Here is a 9,371-nt window from a genome sequence, read left to right as displayed (position 1 = left end):
TGCTGCAGCATACGGGCGCCTGGCAAACCTACGGATAGCGTTCCGATACCTCAATAAGGAGTCGTTCAAGACACTGTATACCATTTACGTCAGGCCCATACTGGAGTATGCAGCACCAGTTTGGAATCCACACCTAGTCAAGCACGTCAAGAAATTAGAGAAAGTGCAAAGGTTTGCAACAAGACTAGTCCCAGAGCTACGGGGATTGTCGTACGAAGAAAGGTTGAGGGAAATCGGCCTGACGACACTGGAGGCCAGGAGGGTCAGGGGAGACATGATAACGACATATAAAATACTGCGCGGAATAGACACGGTGGACAAAGACAGGATGTTCCAGAGATGGGACACATACACAAGAGGTCACAATTGGAAGTTGAAGACTCAGATGAATCAAAGGGATGTTAGGAAGTATTTTTTCAGTCATAGAGTAGTCAAGTCGTGGAATAGTCTAGAAAGTGAAGTAGTGGAGGCGGGAACCATACATAGTTTTAAGGCGAGGTATGATAAAGCTCATGGAGCAGGGAGAGAGAGGACCTAGTAGCAATCAGTGAAGAGGCGGGGCCAGGAGCTATGACTCGACCCCTGCAACCACAAATAGGTGAGTACAAATAGGTGAGTACACACACACACACACATATACACACTCACACAAACACACACACTCACACACACACACACACACACACACACACACACACACACACACACACACACACACACACACACACACACACACAAAGGGATGTTAGGAAGTATTTCTTCAGTCATAGAGTAGTCAGGCCATGGAATAGACTAGAAAGTGATGTAGTGGAGGCAGGAACCATACATAGTTTTAAGGCGAGGTATGATAGAGCTCATGGGGCAGGGAGAGAGAGGACCTAGTAGCAATCAGCGAAGAGGCGGGGCCAGGAGCTGTGACTCGACCCCTGCAACCACAAATAGGTGAGTACAAATAGGTGAGTACACACACACATACACACTCACACACACACACACACCCACACACACACAGACACACACACACACACACATACACACACACACACACACACACACACACACACACACACACACACACTCACACACACACACTCACACACACACACACTCTCTCTCTCACACACACACACACACACACACACACACACACACACACACACACACACACACTCACACACACACACACTCTCTCTCTCACACACACACACACACACACACACACACACACACACACACACACACACACACACACACACACACACACACACACTCACACACACACACACACTCTCTCACACACACACACACACACACACACACACACACACACACACACACACACACACACATACACACACACACACACACACACACACACACACACTCACACTCACACACACACACACACACACACTCACACTCACACACACACACACACACACACATACACACACACACACACACACACACACACACACTCACACTCACACACACACACACACACACACACACACACACACACACACACAAACACGTACACAGTGTGCATGTGTGTGAGCGTGTAACTCCATTACAATGTCAGTACTTTAATGAACCACCGCACCATCGACTTAAGTCTCGCTTTTAATTCCCTCTTTCATCTATTAACGACAGTTGGCATTGCTCTCCCTCTCTCTCTCTTTCTCTCTGCCTCAAATTAATCCCTTTTTCCTTGCACTCACTAATCCTTGCATACAGGGATAGAGCTCCAGCTCCTGATCCCACTTCGTAACAATTTATTAACTTTCGTTACTAGCTCTTGGACTCTAGGTCTGCTTCATACCTTTCTTCGTCTGAGAATGAACTCTAGCAACCTCTTGTGTGCCTCAATTTTCTTATTACTGTTTCGTCCAGTTATATTTTGTGTTTTTTTTTATTTCCCTTTTCACTCGTTTACTCGCTGCCACCTCCATTACCATAGTAAATGTCAAACCCATACCACCTGAACAATATATATATATATATAGTTGGGTTATATATTGTTCTTGTTATATATATATATATATATATATTAATATATATATATATATATATATATATATATATATATATATATATATATATATGTCGTGGCGAATATGTAAAACTGGTCAATTAGCAAGAACTCATTTAAAATTAACTCCTTTCTAAAATTTTCTCTTATACGCTTAAAGATATATTTATTTCATTAATGTTGATGTAAAAAATTATAATTTTGCACCAAAAGCAAATTAGAAAACTTACCTAACCTTATTATAACAAGCGCAATTTATTTGAGACTAACCCAACTAAATATATTTTAGATTTATTTACAATAATTAAATACTAAACAAACACAGTGAAATATATTTTTTTTCGTTAGGTTCAGAATGATTTTGGCGAAATTATTGCATACACAAATTTTCACTTGTCCTATATGGCAAGATGAGCGTTGCTATTTAAGCCAAGATCGCAAGTTCTGCCTATTCGGCACGACATATATATATATATATATATATATATATATATATATATATATATATATATATATATATATATATATATATATATATATATATATATATATATTTTCTAGTAACCTCACATGGAGACAAACTCACCAAACTCACAGAAGTGGTAAAGTGCACCACTGCGGTGCTCTTTACCACTGCGGTGCTCTTCACCACTATGGTTCTCTTCAACATTTCGGTGCTCTTCAACACTACGGTGGTCTTCAACACTACGGTGGTCTTCACCACTACGGTGGTCTTCACCACTACGGTGGTCTTCACCACTACGGCGCTCTTCACCACTACGGCGCTCTTCACCACTACGGTGGTCTTCAACACTACGGTGGTCTTCAACACTACGGTGGTCTTCAACACTACGGTGGTCTTCACCACTACGGTGGTCTTCAACACTACGGTGGTCTTCACCACTACGGTGGTCTTCACCACTACGGTGGTCTTCACCACTACCGTGGTCTTCACCACTACGGCGGTCTTCACCACTACGGCGCTCTTCACCACTACGGCGCTCTTCACCACTACGGCGCTCTTCACCACTACGGTGGTCTTCAACACAACGGTGGTCTTCAACACTACGGTGGTCTTCAACACTACGGTGCTCTTCACCACTACGGTGGTCTTCAACACAACGGTGGTCTTCAACACTACGGTGCTCTTCACCACTACGGTGGTCTTCAACACAACGGTGGTCTTCAACACTACGGTGCTCTTCACCACTACGGTGCTCTTCAACACTACGGTGCTCTTCACCACTACGGTGCTCTTCAACACTACGGTGCTCTTCACCACTACGGTGGTCTTCAACACAACGGTGCTCTTCACCACTACGGTGCTCTTCAACACTACGGTGCTCTTCACCACTACGGTGGTCTTCAACACAACGGTGGTCTTCAACACTACGGTGGTCTTCAACACTACGGTGGTCTTCACCACTACGGTGGTCTTCAACACTACGGTGGTCTTCACCACTACGGTGGTCTTCACCACTACGGTTGTCTTCACCACTACCGTGGTCTTCACCACTACCGTGGTCTTCAACACTACGGTGGTCTTCAACACTACGGTGGTCTTCACCACTACGGTGGTCTTCAACACTACGGTGATCTTCACCACTACGGTGGTCTTCACCATTACGGTGGTCTTCAACACTACGGTGGTCTTCAACACTACGGTGGTCTTCACCACTACGGTGGTCTTCAACACTACGGTGGTCTTCACCACTACGGTGGTCTTCACCATTACGGTGGTCTTCAACACTACGGTGGTCTTCACCACTACGTTGGTCTTCAACACTACGGTGGTCTTCACCACTACGGTGGTCTTCACCACTACGGTGGTCTTCACCACTACCGTGGTCTTCACCACTACCGTGGTCTTCGACACTAAGGTGGTCTTCAACACTACGGTGGTCTTCACCACTACGGTGGTCTTCAACACTACGGTGGTCTTCAACACTACGGTGGTCTTCACCATTACGGTGGTCTTCAACACTACGGTGGTCTTCAACACTACGGTGGTCTTCAACACTACGGTGGTCTTCAACACTACGGTGGTCTTCAACACTACGGTGGTCTTCACCACTACGGTGCTCTTCAACACTACGGTGGTCTTCAACACTATGGTGGTCTTCAACACTACGGTGGTCTTCAACACTACGGTGGTCTTCACCATTACGGTGGTCTTTAACACTACGGTGGTCTTCAACACTACGGTGGTCTTCAACACTACGGTGGTCTTCAACACTACGGTGGTCTTCAACACTACGGTGGTCTTCAACACTACGGTGCTCTTCAACACTACGGTGGTCTTCAACACTACGGTGGTCTTCAACACTACGGTGGTCTTCAACACTACGGTGGTCTTCAACACTACGGTGGTCTTCAACACTACGGTGGTCTTCACCACTACGGTGCTCTTCAACACTACGGTGGTCTTCAACACTACGGTGGTCTTCAACACTACGGTGGTCTTCAACACTACGGTGGTCTTCACCATTACGGTGGTCTTCAACACTACGGTGGTCTTCAACACTACGGTGGTCTTCAACACTACGGTGGTCTTCACCATTACGGTGGTCTTCAACACTACGGTGGTCTTCAACACTACGGTGGTCTTCAACACTACGGTGGTCTTCAACACTACGGTGGTCTTCAACACTACGGTGGTCTTCACCACTACGGTCATCTTCAACACTACGGTGGTCTTCAACACTACGGTGCTCTTCAACACTACGGTGGTCTTCAACACTACGGTGGTCTTCAACACTACGGTGGTCTTCACCACTACGGTGCTCTTCAACACTACGGTGGTCTTCAACACTATGGTGGTCTTCAACACTACGGTGGTCTTCAACACTACGGTGGTCTTCACCATTACGGTGGTCTTTAACACTACGGTGGTCTTCAACACTACGGTGGTCTTCAACACTACGGTGGTCTTCAACACTACGGTGGTCTTCAACACTACGGTGGTCTTCAACACTACGGTGGTCTTCAACACTACGGTGGTCTTCAACACTACGGTGGTCTTCAACACTACGGTGGTCTTCACCATTACGGTGGTCTTCAACACTACGGTGGTCTTCAACACTACGGTGGTCTTCAACACTACGGTGGTCTTCAACACTACGGTGGTCTTCAACACTACGGTGGTCTTCACCACTACGGTCATCTTCAACACTACGGTGGTCTTCAACACTACGGTGGTCTTCAACACTACGGTGGTCTTCACCACTACGGTCATCTTCAACACTACGGTGGTCTTCACCACTACGGTGGTCTTCAACACTACGGTCATCTTCAACACTACGGTGGTCTTCACCACTACGGTGGTCTTCAACACTATGGTGCTCTTCACCACTACGGTGCTCTTCACCACTACGGTGCTCTTCAACACTACGGTGCTCTTCAACACTACGTTGCTCTTCAAGACTACGGTGGTCTTCACCACTACGGTGGTCTTCAATACTACGGTGCTCTTCAACACTACGGTTCTCTTCAACACTACGGTGGTCTTCACCACTACGGTGCTCTTCAACACTACGGTTCTCTTCAACACTACGTTGCTCTTCAAGACTACGGTGGTCTTCACCACTAGGGTGGTCTTCAACACAACGGTGGTCTTCAACACTACGGTGGTCTTCACCACTAGGGTGGTCTTCAACACTACGGTGGTCTTCAACACAACGGTGGTCTTCACCACTAGGGTGGTCTTCAACACAACGGTGGTCTTCACCACTAGTGTGGTCTTCAACACAACGGTGGTCTTCAACACAACGGTGGTCTTCAACACAACGGTGGTCTTCAACACAACTGTGGTCTTCAACACAACGGTGGTCTTCACCACTACGGTAGTCTTCACCACTAGAGTGGTCTTCACCACTACGGTGGTCTTCAGCACTACGGTGGTCTTCAACACTACGGTGGTCTTCAACACAACGGTGGTCTTCACCACTAGGGTGGTCTTCACCACTACGGTAGTCTTCACCACTAGAGTTTTCTTTACCACTACGGTGGTCTTCACCACTACGGTGGTCTTCAGCACTACGGTGGTCTTCAACACTACGGTGGTCTTCAACACTACGGTGCTCTTCACCACCACGGTGGTCTTCAACACTACAGTGGTCTTCACCACTACGGTGGTCTTCACCACTACGCTGGTCTTCACCACTACGCTGGTCTTCACCACTATGGTGGTCTTCACCACTACGGTGGTCTTCACCACTAGAGTGGTCTTCACCACTACGGTGGTCTTCACCACTACGGTGGTCTTCAGCACTACGGTGGTCTTCAGCACTACGGTGGTCTTCACCACTACAGTGGTCTTCACCACTACGGTGGTCTTCACCACTACGGTGGTCTTCACCAATAGAGTGGTCTTCACCACTACGGTGGTCTTCATCACTACGGTGGTCTTCAACACTACGGTGGTCTTCAACACTACGGTGGTCTTCACCACTATGGTTGTCTTCACCACCACGGTGGTCTTCAACACTACACTGGTCTTCACCACCACGGTGGTCTTCAACACTACAGTGGTCTTCACCACTACGGTGGTCTTCACCACTACGCTGGTCTTCACCACTACGGTGGTCTTCACCACTACAGTGGTCTTCACCACTACGGTGGTCTTGACCACTATGCTGGTCTTCACCACTATGGTGGTCTTCACCACTACGGTGCTCTTCAACACTACGGTGGTCTTCACCACCACGGTGGTCTTCAACACTACACTGGTCTTCACCACCACGGTGGTCTTCAACACTACAGTGGTCTTCACCACTACGGTGGTCTTCACCACTACGCTGGTCTTCACTACTACGGTGGTCTTCACCACTACAGTGGTTTTCACCACTACGGTGGTCTTGACCACTATGCTGGTCTTCACCACTACGGTGGTCTTCACCACTACGGTGGTCTTCAACACTACGGTGGTCTTCACCACTACGGTGGTCTTCACCACTACGGTGGTCTTCAACACTACGGTGGTCTTTAACACTACGGTGGTCTTCAACACTGCTGTGCTCTTCACCACTACGGTGGTCTTCACCACTACGGTGGTCTTCAACACTACGGTGGTCTTCACCACTACTGTGGTCTTCACCACTACGGTGGTCTTCAAAACTACGGTGGTCTTCACCACTACAGTGGTCTTCAACACTGCGGTGGTCTTCACCACTACGGTGGTCTTCACCACTACGGTGGTCTTCAACACTGCGATGGTCTTCACCACTACGGTGGTCTTCAACACTGCGGTGCTCTTCACCACTACGGTGGTCTTCACCACTACGGTGGTCTTCATCACTACGGTGGTCTTCACCACTACGGTGGTTTTCACCACTATGGTGGTCTTCAACACTACGGTGGTCTTCATCACTATGGTGGTCTTCACCACTACGGTGCTCTTCAACACTACGGTGCTCTTCACCACTACGGTGGTCTTCACCACTACGGTGGTCTTCATCACTATGGTGGTCTTCACCACTACGGTGGTTTTCACCACTATGGTGGTCTTCACCACTACAGTGGTCTTCATCACTGCGGTGCTCTTCACCACTACGGTGGTCTTCACCACTACGGTGGTCTTCATCACTACGGTGGTCTTCACCACTACGGTGGTCTTCATCACTACGGTGGTCTTCAACACTGCGGTGCTCTTCACCACTACGGTGGTCTTCACCACTACGGTGGTCTTCATCACTACGGTGGTCTTCACCACTACGGTGGTCTTCACCACTACGGTGGTCTTCATCACTACGGTGGTCTTCACCACTACGGTGGTTTTCACCACTATGGTGGTCTTCACCACTACGGTGCTCTTCACCACTACGGTGCTCTTCACCACTACGGTGGTCTTCACCACTACGGTGGTCTTCACCACTACGGTGGTCTTCAACACTACGGTGGTCTTCAACACTACGGTGGTCTTCAACAGTACGGTGGTCTTCACCACTACGGTGGTCTTCAACACTACGGTGGTCTTCAACACTACGGTGGTCTTCAACAGTACGGTGGTCTTCACCACTACGGTGGTCTTCAACACTACGGTGGTCTTCAACACTACGGTGGTCTTCAACACTACGGTGGTCTTCAACACTACGGTGGTCTTCAACACTATGGTGGTCTTCAACACTACGGTGGTCTTCAACACTACGGTGGTTTTTAACACTACGGTGGTCTTCAACACTACGGTGCTCTTCAACACTACGGTGGTCTTCAACACTACGGTGGTCTTGAACACTACGGTGGTCTTCAACACTACGGTGGTCTTCAACACTACGGTGGTCTTCAACACTACGGTGGTCTTCACCACTACGGTGCTCTTCACCACTACGGTGGTCTTCAACACTACGGTGGTCTTCAACACTACGGTGGTCTTCACCACTACGGTGCTCTTCACCACTACGGTGGTCTTCAACACTACGGTGTTCTTCACCACTACGGTGTTCTTCAACACTACGGTGTTCTTCACCACTACGGTGTTCTTCAACACTACGGTGTTCTTCACCACTACGGTGTTCTTCAACACTACGGTGTTCTTCAACACTACGGTGTTCTTCACCACTACGGTGTTCTTCAACACTACGGTGTTCTTCACCACTACGGTGTTCTTCAACACTACGGTGTTCTTCACCACTACGGTGTTCTTCACCACTACGGTGTTCTTCACCACTACGGTGTTCTTCACCACTACGGTGCTCTTCACCACTACGGTGTTGTTCACCACTACGGTGCTCTTCACCACTACGGTGTTGTTCACCACTACGGTGTTCTTCACCACTACGGTGCTCCTCACCACTACGGTGGTCTTCAACACTACGGTGGTCTTCAACACTACGGTGGTCTTCACCACTACGGTGGTCTTCAACACTACGGTGGTGTTCAACACTACGGTGGTCTTCACCACTACGGTGGTGTTCAACACTACGGTGGTCTTCAACACTACGGTGGTCTTCTCCACTACGGTGGTCTTCAACACTACGGTGGTCTTCACCACTACGGTGGTCTTCAACACTACGGTGGTGTTCAACACTACGGTGGTGTTCAACACTACGGTGGTCTTCAACACTACGGTGGTCTTCACCACTACGGTGGTCTTCACCACTACGGTGGTCTTCAACACTACGGTGGTCTTCACCACTACGGTGGTCTTCAACACTACGGTGATCTTCAACACTACGGTGGTCTTCACCACTACGGTGGTATTCACCACTACGGTGGTCTTCACCACTACGGTGGTCTTCACCACTACGGTGGTCTTCAACACTACGGTGGTCTTCAACACTACGGTGGTCTTCACCACTACGGTGGTCTTCAATACTACGGTGGTCTTCACCACTACGGTGGT

The sequence above is a fragment of the Cherax quadricarinatus genome, chromosome 4, assembly GCF_038502225.1.
Source record: "Cherax quadricarinatus isolate ZL_2023a chromosome 4, ASM3850222v1, whole genome shotgun sequence".
Lineage (NCBI taxonomy): Eukaryota > Metazoa > Arthropoda > Malacostraca > Decapoda > Parastacidae > Cherax > Cherax quadricarinatus.
The sequence above is the reverse complement of the archived record's forward strand: the minus strand, read 5'-3'. Positions refer to the sequence as shown.